This window comes from Wyeomyia smithii, chromosome 2, assembly GCF_029784165.1.
Source record: "Wyeomyia smithii strain HCP4-BCI-WySm-NY-G18 chromosome 2, ASM2978416v1, whole genome shotgun sequence".
NCBI lineage: Eukaryota > Metazoa > Arthropoda > Insecta > Diptera > Culicidae > Wyeomyia > Wyeomyia smithii.
Window position 1 is genome coordinate 37,063,827 of NC_073695.1, and position 17,184 is coordinate 37,081,010.

A 17,184-nucleotide genomic window follows, 5' to 3' on the forward strand; every position below is an offset into this window, starting at 1 on the left:
AATATTCTTTCTTTTTTTTTTTCAGCTCCGCAATCTCAAATTACAATATCTCATCCTAAAAAAAAGAGAAAAAAAAGCAGCAATAAACACCAACTTTTATCAACTTCTAAAACCCCATACAAAACAAATCTGCTTGAGTGGGGTAAAACGTCTTTATAATTAGCCCGGATTCACGTAACGTGATAAGATTAAATGCACAACTAAACGAGATAATCGACGAAACGTTTCACCGAGTTTTTGATAAATCCAAACACACAATCAAATTGGATGTTCGTAATCCAAAACCAAATATGGAGACCGTTTTGGTTTGTGTAATAGTCCATAATCCATAATTCAAGATCAAACAAGCCGATACACATTAAAAACAGAGAAGCGTGTGATCGACCTTGTCTAATTGGAATTCCCCTTCAGAACACTTTACGTTGATGAATTGAGTCCACAAATGGAGGATTTGTTTACCTCTTAATTCGTAATAGAATTGAAGATATTTTTTTTGTTTTTCCCCTTCTCTGTGACCTGGCGCAATTTATTAGTCATCCAACCTGCGATTCGGTATACCTTTTTCAGAACCGAAGCTGTTTATCTTGTGCTAATGACGAATCCGCTTGTCACTTCTGTCGGGTTTCGCATTACTAAAACTTCCGGCTCGAACCCGTCTGAGTTTTTTTTTTCAATGTCGATGTGATTTTAAGCAGGTGTCAGCGAGCGGGAAACTTCGGTCGGGTACACACGGGTACACGGTGGCCTTCGCTCGTTTGGCGTCCTTGGCGGATACGACGTCGATGTCAGGGCGTGTGCCACAATAGGCGCCACTTCGGCTGATGAGGGAGAGTGCAGAAGGAAAAAACGTAAACAACCTTTTAACTTTTGCCGGTGCTTCACACAGTAGTAGAAATCTGAATACATGTACCTGTTCCAAGTGGTTCTGCGTGGCGTGCAGGAGAACTACAACACTCGGAAAGGCAGATTTACCAGCAAGCAGGGTTGCTCACTGATGACTGTATGTCAATCAAACTGAACTAATCTTTTATATTGAAAAGGCGAAAATCAATAGCTTGAATTGAAAGCACATAGAGGGTAAGAAATTAGAGAAAACATACAAATAAGCCATCTGTAAGGCTTAAATACAACCCTGGATGTCGATCGATGGCCTCAACAGAACAGAAGAAGGCGTGAAACATGCGGTAACCTAATGGCTTGCAAGTCATTATTATTGCTCGTCAGCAAAGTTGTTGGTAGTCGATAGATTTTCTAGCACTCGACGGACTGTAGGCCAAGGTTTTTGTGTGCAATTTGTGAAGTAATATAGAGCTGATGTCACGCTATAGCTGATTTTGTTACATGTACTAAATCTTCAACTTAATAAACTATTTTTTTTTTCAACTTCACCCAGCAGCATTTCGAATTTCACTTTTTCTCCTACTTAACTCACATGGTTTTCTCTTTCAGCGCAAATAACCGTTGCTTTACTACGGATAGTATTTCCTCCACTTTCAACCTTCTCTCCAGTCTCAAATTGCCTCACATTTACCACCTCCGCCGTTTTCGTTGTGCTCCACGGACGTGAGATTTCGTTCTGGTTCGTTCGAAACCCGAGGCCAAGTTCCTCACGGTCTTCCAATCATTCAAGCCGCCGAACAGTCGAAAAAATACATTCGATTACTAGTAATAACAGCAGCACTGCTGTCGAGTGCACTCTTACACCACCCCCGAACCTCTTCGCCCGGGCAATATGTTTCGTGCGAAATAAATTTGCTTTCCGCTGCTAGCCACTTGTTCGATTTTATTTTTTCAAAACACACAAAACCGAAATCAAAACAATCCGGCAAACCGTAACCGCTGTCGTAGCCCCGCCACACACCCTTCCTTCCTTCGGTTAGACAAAGATGTGCAAACAGTTTCACTCGCTTGAAATTGCCAAACTCTCACACAAGTGTGAAGAGAAAACCGACACTGGCCATAGCTCTTTGCACTTCAACGCGATTTTCGAGTTTTACTAAACCGTGAAAATGTATCATCTTCTAATTTTAAAGCCGTCGCGTCGCGGGTTTCCCTGCCACGAATCGCGTAGGCGATAGGGGTATCACCGAGACGAAAATTTAAGCGCACAGATTTTCAATGACAGCAACTGCCGATAGTTCACTGACTGACTGACTGACTAACTGACAGCGGCGTCTCCTCGCAACCGTCGACTATTAAACCGCACTCTACGCTCTGTACTGTTTGCTACCCGAAGCAAGCAGGCAAGTCGAACACAACAGCGCTTCGATAGGATTGTGTGCCAAAGGAGAGAACTGTTGGTACAGAGTACGCAAGACCGGGGATAATGGCGCGGTACACACCGTGTTTACACGTCCGCGGGCTAGAGCGCGATGATGATGGTAGGAATTTTCACGAGAGTTTGTTGTGGTTTATTGTTGAGCAATTTGCGCTGTGTGGGTGCCGTGTGAGGGGCACCACAATGGAAGGTAGCTTCTTGTTGGAATATCAAGGTATAACACTTAATGTTCGTGGAGGATTGCCGGTCCTGATTGTCATACCGTTCGTTGTGACGACGGGAAATTACGACAATGACGAGCGTCAACATTTTGTTGCTTGAGCAATAAACTGATCAGAAACCGGCGGAGTGGGAATCGAAACACGCAAAGTTTCGAATCGCTTGAATGATTTTACTTAAGTTTCAAGCGCTTCAGTCGGCGAAGTGATTCTTGATTCGAATTTACGAAAATTCAGACAAAAGTTGTTCCCATCATTTCTAAAGTCCAAATATTCCTTATGAATGTGACTGTGGTTTATAACCTGACAACTCGTATAAATTTATAACAGACTGTTTCAATTGGTGTCGAGGTATACTGCTGGTACTGTAGTAGGTACTCGCATATAATTTTCAGAATAATTATTTAGTTCGTCGCCCATCAATTTGACTTGTTAGGAGGGACAAAACAATAGGGAAGTAGAAATATTACAAAAAAAGTTGAAAAGCTTCAGGTCAGACTCAGAAATGGAAAATGTTTTGATCCTGATGCCGAGAAACGATGTATTAGGATACAAATCTGTGATACAAGTAGTAATAGAGTAATATCATAAAGCGTTCACATTGGAGATATTTCAAAATGATTCAAATTGTTCACGCTAATTTAAATAATTAAGAAATGCGCTTCTTAGCTAAGCCATCCAAAACAATTTTGGGAAAACCTTATGCAAAATTCCGTATCGCAGTTTATCTTGTTGATATTGTTCCCTTCGTTTCTGTAGTGCATTCGACTATGGCCACATGCCACCCAATATGAGTATTTTCGGAACCGAATGATGCTCAGAGTCCATAAGTCATCTCTAGATACATTTTTGTAATTCAAGATGGCAACTTTCTGGGTTTAAAAGGCCAAAAATCAATCAATATGATTTTTTCCGAAACCGAGATGATGCCCAGGGACTCCATGCGTTATTTTATAATCCCATATGACAATTGCCCAGGGGCTATAAATCATCTCAAGATACATTTTTTGAAATTCAAGAAGGCGACTTCTGGCTTAACATGATCAAGGATCCGTCAATATAAATTTTTTGAAACCGGGATGATGCCCAGGGGCTCCAGAGGTTTTTTTCCGATAATTGTAAATTAGGTATTAGGTAAATTAGATAATTGTAAATTCGATAAAATGTAAATTAGGAGATTAGGAAAGGCAAATTGGGAGAGAGTAACCCTCTCTGTTATGTGGCAAACGGGATTAAATAAACAGTGGTTTAGCGTGCTCGACGAGTTCGTGTAGCTGGGCTCACTGGTAACTGCGGACAACGATAAAAGCAGAAACATTCATCGGCACATTGAAATAGCAGGAAATCGCGCATACTTTGGTCTTTGGAGGACGCTCCGATTGTGTAGAATTCGCCACCACACCAAGTGGAACATCTACAGGACTCTGATCAGATTGGTAGTCCTCTACGGTCGTAAGACATAAACCATGCTTGTGGAGAACAACGCGTCTTTGAGCGGAAGGTGTTGCATACCATTTTCGGTGAACTGCAGATAAAAAACGGAACGAAACGACAAACGAACCACGAACTGCATGAGCTGGTAGGGGAGCCATCTGTCGTCCACATCGCTAAGATTCACAGGTTGCGGTGTGCTGGGCATGTCCTAAGTATGTCGGAATACAGCCCGGTAATGATGGTTCTTGAAACCAATCCGTCAACAACGAGACGGAGAGGTGCAGAGCGGAAAAGGTCAGGTGGAAGATAATCTACGGAGCCTACGCAGACTGAAGACCTGGCGAACTGCAACCATGGACCGAGTGGAATAGAGTTTTTTTGCTGGATAAAAAAGCATGAGCCTTCCGATTTCCAAACTTTTTTTTGTCCTAAAAATTGACGAAGCTTGGAGATATGCTGTTGTCTCTAAAAAAATTATAACCCTTACCCGCCCCCGGTTACACCACTGCATGATGGGCCGAAGTTTAGCAAAAGTTGACAGGCCATTTTTTACCTCGAGACTAGTTCTATGAAACATTGAAATAAGGTCACTGAGAGTTCCATGCAAGAGCAACGGTTACTTTATCACAAACTCCAGGTATGGTTCAGTTCTCGTAACGAAAAGTTAGCAGCGTCACTATCGCCTGACGATATTCAATTGAAAATAACTTTTTCAGGTACTGACATATGCAAAACAATATCACTTTCATCCCTTTTCTAACGATGGGTGGAATGGAGATGTTGTATGGAGAATGTGTAGCTGCAATTTTAGTGAAGGAGGAATGAACACACAAAGAAATGGTCGTGTCGAACATGTTTTGGTTAATTTAATATAATTTTCGTTTGTCGTCTCAAATATAAAATAATAATATTTTATGTAAAAAAGTACAAGCTTTCGAATGGCATGAGAATTTTTGAGATAAAAAAAATCGTCCAAAATCGATTTTCCTGAAAAAATTCAATAGGGTGGCCAACTTTATTATAGAGACTACCAACTTTGGAATTTTCGAAAGATGGTCCTATCTTTTCCTTTTCCAATAATATGTTGGTTTTAGTGAGCTAAGTTTTGACGAAAAACGAAGCTTTGACGCATAAAGTATTGATTTCCAGTTAACGAGGGGTTCATCAATTTGATCAACCAAACGTAGTTTCTTCACTTATTTAACATGGGCTTCCAAAAAACATAACTCGAATCGTTTTCAATACGATCATGTTAATAGAGGACCGGTCTCAGCGGGAATTGCTTAGATACATCATCTGTTTATAGACTTCAAGGCGGTGTACGATTCAGTGGAACACAACGAGCTGTGATAGATCATGCATTAACATAGTGTCCCAATAAAACTGATTAAGCTGATACGTGCGACCCTTGACGGTTTATGACGTTGTATGGTCTGAAGTAAGAGCTTTCGAACTTAGCCTTGGAAGGTGCTATGCGAACGGTATGCAGGTGTGCAGAGGCGCAGCTCACAGGCTTCTAGGCTTCGTGGAAGACATTAACATCATCGGAGTTAATCATAGGGAAGGAAAGCTACGAAATGACGATACAGACCGCGGTACACTCTATAACAGGCTCTTTATTATCCCTAATATGTGAAAAGAACGGCGTAAAATTCACCGATTACTTCTTCTCCGGCATGAGCATGTAGCAATTTTTTGCTTCACACTTCTTTCTGGCTTGTGCTGTGCTTCTGCAAATTAACTCACTTGCTGCTTACACCACAGCCAAGCGAAACAAGAGTGGTGAATCACTCTGGGTGAGAATACACAGAAGTACACCGCAGTGCGCACTGCTGAGATGATGTAACAGAGACAACTTGTGTTTTTTTCGTAGAAGAATGTGATGTGGAGTGGCCTCTGGATTTTTTTCAGTTCCGAGCTGCAAAAATGCAATATACTTTCCTACCTAGATGCTCTCCTTATTAGATATATGCTCAAGAGACTCATTGTAAAAGTACTGCAAGTAGCTCTGTTGTGTCGTTATTGTGCGTAATGAGGCTTATCTTAATTTAATTTCTCTCAGGAGAAATATTTGAAATTCTACCACAGTATTTTTTTGCAAGCACGTGCGCCGATTTGTTCACCAGTGTGTGAGCAGCTGTTTCCACAGTGAAAGATATTCTCTTACACGCTTGTGATTCTCTGAGGAGAAACGATAAGCCAGCTCTACAGCACGCTGATACTCCTGCGATCAATACATTGTCCAGCTGATGAAACATGGCTGGTTACAGTGGGCTCGCCACATGGCACGTTTGGCGGATGAGTGACCAGTAGAGACAATATTCAGCAGAGACCCGGGGAGAGGATTCCAGAGCAGCGAGTGTAAAGAGCGACTAGTGAGTAGCTGCTCGAGACCAAGTTTTGTCGAGGCGTATTCTAGATTCGGGTAAAAAGCTTTAATCTTCTATTTTTCCAGTTTGAGCTCTAGGGAAAACTTGTGTTGACTAGTCAAAAAACCTAAATTAATCCACCTAGCGGTTAGACCCAGCCTTTCTCATTCAAACTTATTATTTGTAAAAATAGATTTACATGAACGCTTCAATCCAATAAAAGTATATTCATTCTTAAGGTTCTTAAAAGTTGATGTTGTAATCTATACATATAAAAATGCAGTCCGGTCTGTCTGTCTGATCCATATAGGCTCGAAAACTACCAAACCGATCGACGTGAAAATTTGTATGTAGGGGTTTTTGATTCCGATAAAGGTTCCTATGATCGTTTGAGACCCCTCCCTCTTCTGTAAGGGAGGGGTCCCATACAAATGAAACACAAATTTCTGCACATCTCGAGAACTAATCAACTAAATGGAACCAAATTTGGCAGGTGAATATATTTAGAGGTAACAAATATGTGCATAATGGTTTGACACCCCTCCCTTTCCTATGAGGAAGGGGTCCCATACAAATGAAACACAAATTTCGCACAGCCTAAGAACTGATCAAGAAAATACAACCAAATTTGGTATGAGAATGTTTTTAGAGGTAACAGATATGTCCATAATGGTTCGACTCCCCTCCCTCTTCTGGAAGCACATGTTTCTGCACAAATTTCTGCACATCTCGCGAACTAATCAACTAGATGGAACCATATTCGGTAGTTGAAAGTTTTTAGTGGTAACAAATATGTTCCATAATCGACCTCAGGCAACATTTTTGATTATAAGATGGCAACATCCGGTTTCTGGAGAACAGCCGAAAATGGCCGATTTCCACCCAATATAATAATATCTGGATCTAGAATGATACACAGAGCTCAAATCGACCACAGATACCATTTTGAATTCTTATATGGCGACTTCCGGTTCCTGAAAAACAGCCTAAAATGACCAAATACCACCCAATATGAGTATCTCCGGACCCAGAATGTTGCAAGCTAAAAATTGACTTCAGACACCATTATGAATTGTAGGATGGCAATTTCTGGAAAACAGCCAAAAATGGCCGATTTCCGCCTAACATGAGTATATCCGGAACTAGAATGATACACAGCAACTGAAATCGACCACAGACCCCATTTTGGATTCTAGGTTGGCGACTTTCGGTTCCTGGGAAACAGCCGAAAATGATCGAATAACACCCTATATGGGTGCTTCTTCAACCAGAATGACGCTCAGAGGCCAGAAATTATCTTAAATACCATTTTGAAATCCAAGACGGTGACTTCCGGTTAGTGAAAAACAGCCAAAAATAACCAATCAGGCACCACTTTGAATTGCTTAATGGCAACTTCTAGGAAACAGTTGAAAATGACCGAATAATACTCAATATGGATATCGAGATGATGCATAGAAACCAAACATTGACCCTGGACACCGTTTTGAATAGACGACCACTTTTAGTTTCTGGAAAAAACCAAAATAACTAAATACCTCCCAAAATGGGTATTTCCGGTGCCAGATTGATGCCAAATCTGCTGAAAATGACAGAATACCACCCAATATGAATATATTCAGAATTAAGGCGATGTACAGAAGCCAAAAGTCGAGGATGTTGTCATTTCGATAAAACCAATCATTTCAAACGATTTGTTATTTGACTTTGATCGATTCGTCGTGCATTTGCAGACTTTAAACACGTCGCAAGGAATCAATGAATTTGGAATGTTCAAATAGTACGACACCACATTTAAATTATGTTGAGGCTACATAAATCGATCAAAGTGAGTATAGTTTCAAATAGTCTTTGAATTACTTTTCTTTCCTTAACTTTTGAGCCACATATCAAATTGTTATGAAGTTTGTTATTTGTAAGTTTGAGAGATGACTCGTTCGTATGACACTAGTTATGTTTAAATAAGTCATGTAATCTTTGAGATAATAGACTTTCGTTGTTTTATTAACAATTTGATATATAACGGTTGCTTAAGTTCGATCATAATCAAATGAAATGGAAACGTATAGGGCAGTCAAACTTTGAAATCACGTGTTCAATCATAATTCATTAGTTAACCCTTAACTAGCCCGCTCATCTCATAATAATATTGATCAAATCGGTTGTGTAGTTACTGAGATAATGAAGTTTCGTGATTTTTACATTTTGGTACTTTACAGACGAAGTTACAGTCCGATTACAGTAAAATTCAATAGGGTGTTATGAGGCAGCTAGACTTTTCAATTGACACTAATTTTGTGGAAATCGGTTCAGCCATCTTTGAGGAAAGTGAGTGAGTCTAAACAGTCTTCGGAATATGTTCCTTTTCATAGCTGGATTTCACATTTTTTAACATAACAGTCAAAGTAATAGTCCGATTGCAAAACAAATCAATAGGGTCTTATGGGGCACCTGGACCTTCCATTTGAAACTAATTTTATGAAAATCGGTCTAGCTATCTCTGAGAAACATGAGTGAGATTAAACAGTCTTCAGAACACGTTTCTTTTCGTAACTTTTGAACCACAAGTTCAATCTTTATAAAATTTGAAAGTTAAGGGTTTTTCAGGTAGCCGTTCATTTGAAACCAATTTTGTTCAAACCGGTTGTGTGGTTTTAGAGATAATGATGTTTCATGATTTTTACATTTTGATACATAACCTCTAAACTAAAAATCCGATTACAATAAAATTTAATAGGGTCTTATGGGACAACAAGACCTTTTATTTGCAATTAATTTCATGAAAATCGGTCCAGCCATCTCTGCGAAAAGTGAGTGAGAATAAAAATCTGCACATACACACACACACCCACACACACACACACACACACACACACACACACACACACACACACATACAGAAAATGCTCAGCTCGTCGAGCTGAGTCGAGTGATACATGCCATTCGGCCCTTTGGAGCACTTTTATAGTTTCGGTTTTGCAAGTGATTGCTATACCTTTCTAGGAGAAAGGCAAAAAGCACAAAAATATTGTCGTAGAGCTGAAACTGAAAAAAATGGAACGGTTTAAAAGCTATGCCAAAATGGACACATTTGGCGCACGCAAAAAAATAAAGAAAACACAAAATTTTACATAGGACTGTTATGCGAATAGCGGCAGTATAGCTTTTAAACCGTTCCTGAGAATTATAGTTTTCCAAACCGAGTTTTTTCAACGAAAATTAAAAAAAATACGTTTATTTAACCATTTAATACAATTTGGATTCATGAAACAAGATGTAATCTAGTAAATTCCAAGTATGTTTCATTGTAACTAAAATCGATTGGTATGATAGCCAGATTTATTGATGTCCAAACTCCATCACAGATTCGTAACTAGCACAACGTCAATCCCTGATACACTCACAAAACTCACGCAGCAGCCTATCGGTCAATTGCTTGCCCCTCGACCAATTTGTTCCGGTAATTGTGCAGAGCCGTACCGACTAAGCCAACGTTTATGCTAAAGTTGCCGCCGTTGCAAATATTTGTGTAGGTGAGTCTGCAACCTCGACGAGAATTGCCAGCCCGCTGCAGGCTGATAAGCCAATCGCGTTCCATTATATCTTCTACCACCACCAGCACCATAGAAAACCGACGTTGTTATCAATAGAAATCCCCTCAGCGGCATGGGTAGTTTCCATCGCAAACTCCCACATCGCGAGTGGATAGACTGGGTATTTATCAAACGAGCCTCTGTGAGTATAAGTATTATATCAATGGGTTTTTGTGATAAAATAAAAGCAGCTTTGAGTTTTTTTAGTCATTCAGTATATGCTATCACCAGGCAAGTAATAATTTAATATTTAAACAACTCTCCAACAGGGCTTCTTTGAAAAATTCAATCGACCATCACTGCAGCGAGTCTTATTAAGCTGTACATTTTATGCATATTACTTAACATTCCATTGCATTGCACAAGGGGTTTGGTAAAACGTGACAGCCCATCTCGTGCAAGGAAAAGCACACAGTCGTTTCAACCAGCCAATTTGCATTTCTAACCAAACAACATCCATTCTAGTGTTTGACTAGATTTTGTTTTATTCCTTTTTTTGGGAAAATATTTCCTATGTCACAGTTCAAAATCAGCTCTAATCTTCAGAGATCGCCCTCTTTGTATAGAGCTAACGTCACTACTAACCGTAATAACTCACCAGTTAACCCCCCGGAGTTTGCTCGTTACATGGATCAAAACGAGCCGGTAATCATAAATTACGACATTAGCTACGCAGTTATGCGTGTGGGCCCAGCAGGCGCTCGTTCGGATGGCATAACTCCCGTAAAAAACAACGTCGTCAACCGTGAGAGAAAGAAAATAAAAACTCTAGAAACAAACTTTCCCAAAGGCTTTTGATTCAATGGCAACCCAGTCTGGAGTGCATTCCTGGATGGTTTTGTTAGGTAACTTTGACTTTGCTGTGCCAGATCGGGTGTCAAGTCGGTTATCGAACAGTCGAACAACTTTTCCTTTTTTTGTAGTTTTAAGTATTTTATGCTTAGATCGTATCCACGATAAAAATATCATTTAAACGGCTGTAATGAGCAATTACCAGCGAGATGTGGCGAACACCCGTCGAGTAAAACGAATCACGTCAACGTCGGTGGCACACGAAGCCCATATATGGAGGCTAAAAATGAATTCGCATTCCAGCGAAGCTGCGCTCGCAGTGAACCTATGCCTGTGTCACACTTTAGCATCGAACAGAAGCAATAATCGTTCGGTGACAGCTCATTGATGGTAATTTTACAACATTACAAAGCGTCACAGCGTTTGGTACGTGCGACGATTTGCTGGAGAAAACAAAACAAAACGCAGCTCCAGTAGCGAAGCCGTTACACCACACTGTTTTAATTTTGGGGACACAGTAGAGGGGAGGGAAAAGTAGAATAGCAAACAGGGATTATCGATTGACTTAATTCAATTAACTTTCGTACGTCATACATGGCTACGGCCGGACGGCGACGGGAATGCGCGAGGTGCCAGGACTGGAGTTCGTTGTCTGCCACTGACGTGTGTTCCGTTCGTGTAGTGCATAATGAAACGACGGTTGATTACGTTTGTTTGCCAATATCTGTCTGTGCGATGTGTTGAATGTGCATTGGTGCAGAAAAATAGTTTAGTAGTTATTGAAGAGAAAAAAAATCCGGACACAGACTGTTTTTGAAATGGATTTCTAAAGAGAAAAAAGCTGTGAAAATTGACACTCGTCGATTTTTTTCTGAATTAACTTAAATTTCAGAATTAAATAGTTGTTAATAAATGGTTGAAATAAGTAACGGTTCCTCTTTGCAGCTTTGAGCCAAATTAAAGATGTTGAAAAAGGCGTTAGAATACGCAATATGCCATCTAAAGAGCAATTCCACAAAAAACGGGCAACCAAATTAATCGACCATTTTTGATTTGGCTGAAACTTTGCATAGACGTTTCCATAGGTAAAATATGCCATTTTGAGCCACTGATTGATTTTTTTGGAACACGATCCCTTTTTCAGAAACTATTGAGAAATACTATTTTGGGAAAATAGATTTTTAAAAAATAAGCTTTTTGAGATATTTCAATTTTGATTTTTTAATAAATATTTTTTTTAAATGTATGTTTTTTTCGGAAAGATAAAATTATTATCTACAACTTTGTCGAAGACGTCACACCGATCAAACAAACCGTTTTGGCCCTAAAAATATCTGTAATCATCAATACCTTCCCAAAATAGCATTTTCCAATAGCTTCTCAAAAATGAGTCGTGCTCCAAAAAAAATAAACTAATATCACAAAATGGCATCTTTTGCCTTTAAAGACGTCCATGCAAAGTTTCAGCCAAATCAAAAATGACAATTGAAAAAAAAAATTTAAAACTGGGACATTTTTTGTGGAACTGCTCTAAAACAAAAATTCGAAGCCCCACAATTAACGATATCACATAAAAAATATCTGCTTTAATATTCGAGTAAAATTTTGACCGCTTCGAGACACGATTTTTTTCCGGAAGGCCGATTGCCAGGGACTTGTAATATATAACTCCCGTACGTGCGAATAAAATAACGACCGTCCGAAATTCTGTTACTAATTTCCTGAAATTCCGGAGAGAAACAATTTTTTTTCCAATTATTCACCCTCTCTTTTTTTTTTTTTGTTTGAGCGAAAAATTATCTTGTTACTTTTTTATTTTTTGTCGCCGCTAGGGTCGTCGTTGTTTCTCCTACAGGAAACAAGGTGTCTAGTATCAGAACTTTATTCTGGCGAAGAAATGTCGGGAAAATATACTTTTTCAGACTGTGCAACGGATGGTTGCATCGAGTATCTGTCAGTCTGTGGGAATGAAATTTTGTGATTAAACCTAGTTCTGGGAAAGTGGCTGGGGACTGTGAAGAGAAAATTTTTGAGCCCTTTCGCTGAACGAAATTCGGAAAGTTCATTGGCACCCTACTGTTTATGTCATACGATAAACAACGAATATTGTTATCGAATTGACCATTGTACAACGGTCCAAAAACTGATTATAGAAAAAAAATTGGATCTAGAGCTCTATAACAATATTTCAGAGAAAACCTTCATCATACAGAGTTGTTACCGATGATAAAGCGGTCATTGAAAAGTTATCGAATATTAAGGTGACCGGAACTTTCGATGAAATCAAGTATCTAACTTTTTTTTTATCTTTGTAGATAAAATAAAAAGTTGTTCTACAATGTTGTAGCTCCGTTAATTTCAAGCAATTTAGTAGAAAAAAGTTTCTGTCTATCTTTGAAAATAACCGAAAAATTAGACACACTTTTTTCGCTCTAATTTTTTTTTACTTCAATTTTCACATTAGAACTTTCTCTGAACGACTTTTGGTGCTTTTTGAGAAATACAATTTGTAATACCGACATCGTGAATATCTTAGCTTTACTTAAAGATTTTATGATGTGTCATCAAGAAATTTACCTGTTGCATTTGTTTCGTTCTTTTTGGGGCAAAAATAGAAAATATTTCTTGGTCTCAAATTGAAGGGCATACTAAGTTAGCAAAAAAATATAATATTTCTTATATTTGAATAGATTCAAGTTGAAAAAAAAAACAAGACAAAAGTTATAATGGTCTTATTTTTCTTACATGTAAAAGCACACAGATTTATTTGACCAGTTCCAAAATAAGATGACTATAAAAAACAGTTTTATTAGATGTAAGGTAGGGAACATATTCTAAGCAGCTTAAGGAACCGACTGTATATTGAGACGATATACTCTAAATGTGTTGGGTGAAATTCAAACATAAATATATCAATCTGTCCTCTATCTTTTTCTCTGTCAGAACTAGGAACTTTTTAAATTGTGAAACTAAGTTAGCAAACTTTCGCAATAATCAGTTAAAGTTACCAATTGAGGGACACTATTTCAATCACCCCGAACCTATTTCAAGCAGTTTTCGTTTGTTCTGCAGGAGATTTTTTTCAGCACCCGTAGTGGCGCCTGAATGGCTGCGATTATGCTTGATTTTTTCGATAGATGTTTGTTCACAGATTTCTTTGTGATTAACGGTATTTCTTATATTCGTAAGACAGCTAGACAATCAAAGTTTTCGTTTCCATCATTAAAATTGTCGATATTGATCCAAATTCAGGAGTTTGAGGCCAGTTTTCTTCGACTGATTAAAATAGGCGCCACTGCTTAAGCTGTTCCTTGCCCTATTATACTTTCAAGAATTCATAAGTTTTGAACCAGTTGATCGATTTTTGATTTTTTTTAATCAAATTAGAGAAAATTATTTCTAGTTTGAAGAGAAAATACCAAAAAAAATCTATGTGCTTTTACATGAAAAATATATAAAATTTTTGCGATTTTTGTCATGTTTTCAAATTAAATTTACTCAAATATAAGAAAAAACATAATTTTAAGAAAAATTACATATGTAGAGTCACATGTGCCCTTCATTTGAGACCAATAAATATTTAATGTTTACCCCACAGAGAACGACAAACAGATGAAAAAGACATGTTATTTGTTGAAAAACATTAATAACTTTGAGTAAAATTGAGAAATTCACGATGCAGCATTGAAAATTGCTTCTCTTGAAAAGCCCTTAAAGTCGTTCGAAGACGGTTTAATGTGAAAATTGAAATAAAAAAAATAGAGCGAAAAATTTGTTCATCTGAAACGATTATTTTCAAAGATAGAGACAAACTTTTTTCTACAATTTTGTTTAAAATTAACGAAGCTATAACATTGTAGAACGACCACACAGATAAGAAAGTTTGATATTCATCAAAAACTTGGGTAATTTTTGATAACTATTCAATTAAAATCTAAATCGGTTTCGGCACTATTGTGCATTGACTGAACTACTGGCCGGTTTATTTAAACAGCACGAGCGTTGCACGGTAAGTGGTATCGTCAATGATAGCAGCAAAACAATTAAACTTTTACCCTGTTTTTCCTGTTTTCTTCTAATATCTAATAATCTCCCTCATTCATATTCCCACTGCAACGCAACCCGTATTGAGGGGGAGTGACGTAAACGTGCCAAGCCACTGTTTTGCTAATCCCATTTCGCTACATGAGAGTCTTTGGTTTAGATTTTTCTCTCAACCTGCCTCTATATTTAATGTTCTCAAAATTCACATTTTTCATCAAGTTAAATTGGTTATTTCGGCTTTCCAGTCATCTGCTTATCAAAACAATAATTTATTTTTATTTCCGACGTTTCGATTTTATATGAAATCTTTTTCACGGATTAGAAATCAGAGGAAGCTCTATGTGTTGAGCATCAACGGTCGAAAATGAAACATTCGGTTACGTTTTTGCATCTAAAAAAAATAAACTTAAACTGAAAAAATACAAAAAAAAAATATATATAATAGCTCCAAATCAATTTTTGATCATTGTTGCTCAACACATAGAGCTATTAGACAAAAAACGATATCTTTTCTAATCCTTGAAAAAGATTTCATATTAAATCGAAACGTCGAAAATAAAGAATAAATTTTCGTTTTGATAAGCCATCTGCTAATCTGCTGGAAAGCCGAAATAACCAATTTTACTAAAGAGCTAATCAGTCGTAAATTGTTGAATTTTTTTCAATTAGGGTAACGGTTCTATGCGCTATGGTTCCTAATATTGCAGAGCATTTTACAGCAATAAAACTCTCTATGACTTCATTAACCCCCTGATGATAATAGATCCGATACCCTATACCAGAGATCTTCGAACAAGTTAGAAATCCTTGAAAATTCAAACATTTCGAAGCGCCGAAGGTTCTTGTTCCCAAACTGAGTGGAAATGCAAATCACCCTATTTAACATCTCAATGCCTTCCTTCCGCTACTAAACATCCCCTGGTGTACCCATATAAGGCAATCTACAGAGGTCTTTCACCATCCATTGTTGTTGTGTCATTTAACCTGACAATACGGAAACCGTAAATGGTTAAGCTAAATATTGTTTACAGGCATTTCCATTCGATTAGGTTGCAAACTTATGCTGGAGCTAGAGAAACCGTCACCGAAGGTGACTTTGTCTTGGGTTCATTTCTCTCGCATTCGGTCGAAGTCTCCGCAAAGTTCGATAGCGCTCCACACCTCAGACGTGATGTGAATTCTCTTCCGGGGAAGAAAAATGAAACAACCTAACGTGCACATTAGCCGGAGAAGCGCTGGGACCTGGTGCGCTGCCAAGCTGAAAAATGACGCGAAACGGCGGCGCTCACGGACAGGGGCGGAAGCTTCTCCACTGTGTCTGTTTTTGGCAAGTTTTCCGCTCCCACATTAGTACATTGTTCATTGTCTTAATTTGATGGATTGTGCAGATTTGCACTAAGCTGGCATGCGTTGCTGGTTCGGACGTGTGGAGCCACAGGTCGGAATTAACGAAAAAAAATTGGACAAGTACATAGGAAAAGACTGATTAACGACATCGGCAACAATGGAAATAGTTATGTTATTAGTTTTCATTATGGCTTGAACTGTGTGAAGCTAATGATTGCCGGAAATGATTACCCTAATTTGTATGCCCAATTTATTGCAGCTGAAACGGGTGTCTTTAAGCAAACGATTTTTACATAGATTTTGAGACAAGTTGACTGCAAAAAAACCTTTCGAGCAGAATCACCTACTGACACAAACTAATGCTGTTATGCACAATGTTGTACACAAACTAATTTAATGTAATTACACAGCGGAGCGAAGCTGCATTGTTGAAGAAGCAAATTATATGCATAATTCAAATTAGTGTTACGTTACATCAGCACCGCGAAACGAACAACATTAATTGCAGTTTATTTAATTCATCACCCATCATAAAATATTTTTGCACAAATTGAGCTTTTATAGTCTACTTTGAGTTTGGTATTGTGCAAACATTATTTCGATTGCTGAAAACCAAAACAGTTCGTAGCATCTGCAGAAAAAACACGAGATGGCCATATAACCGCAATCAAAACAAGACCAACGAAAGTGAGCGGTTTCGCGAACCAGTTTTTCTCTAAATTTTCCCTTTTAACATTAAAATCAACATGGGGAAATATTTCGCTTCCTGAGCGCATCAGACGTGTACCGGGCCACTCCTTTTTTTCGCGAGCGAGGAGGAAAGCTAGCTCCAACAACGATGTGCAGATTAAAAACCAGTTTCACGATAGAGTGACGTGCCCCTGGCGAACCTTTTCAAAATAACGTGCAATCGACACGCTACAGAGCCGCTGGATCGGAAGGCTGGTTGCACCTGTCCGGCCCTGCTTTGGACGAGGTGCAAACCGTGCCCGGGTGACAGCATTCGACGCGGATTTAATGCATAAAATCCGGTTTTGCTGCAATCTTCGCCCTGTTTCCGATAAACGAATGTAAAAAGGATCGTAAAAACGGGTACAATAGAGAAGGTA

General features: G+C 38.5%; 1 protein-coding gene across 2 annotated transcripts in view; it reads right to left on the minus strand.

Moving 5' to 3' along the window:
* The window catches only part of LOC129721093 (phosphatidylinositol 4-kinase beta), a 142,281-nt gene that overhangs the window by 17,955 nt on the left and 107,142 nt on the right, over window positions 1–17,184 (minus strand). Inside the window, exon 1 of one of the 2 annotated variants that reach the window (XM_055673225.1) lies at window positions 1,433–2,248. The exons of the other annotated variant lie outside the window; for it this stretch is intronic. The gene's annotated coding sequence lies outside the window, so the exon portion shown is untranslated. Of the gene's footprint in view, window positions 1–1,432; window positions 2,249–17,184 lie in introns of those variants that run through there. 2 annotated transcript variants of the gene reach the window in all.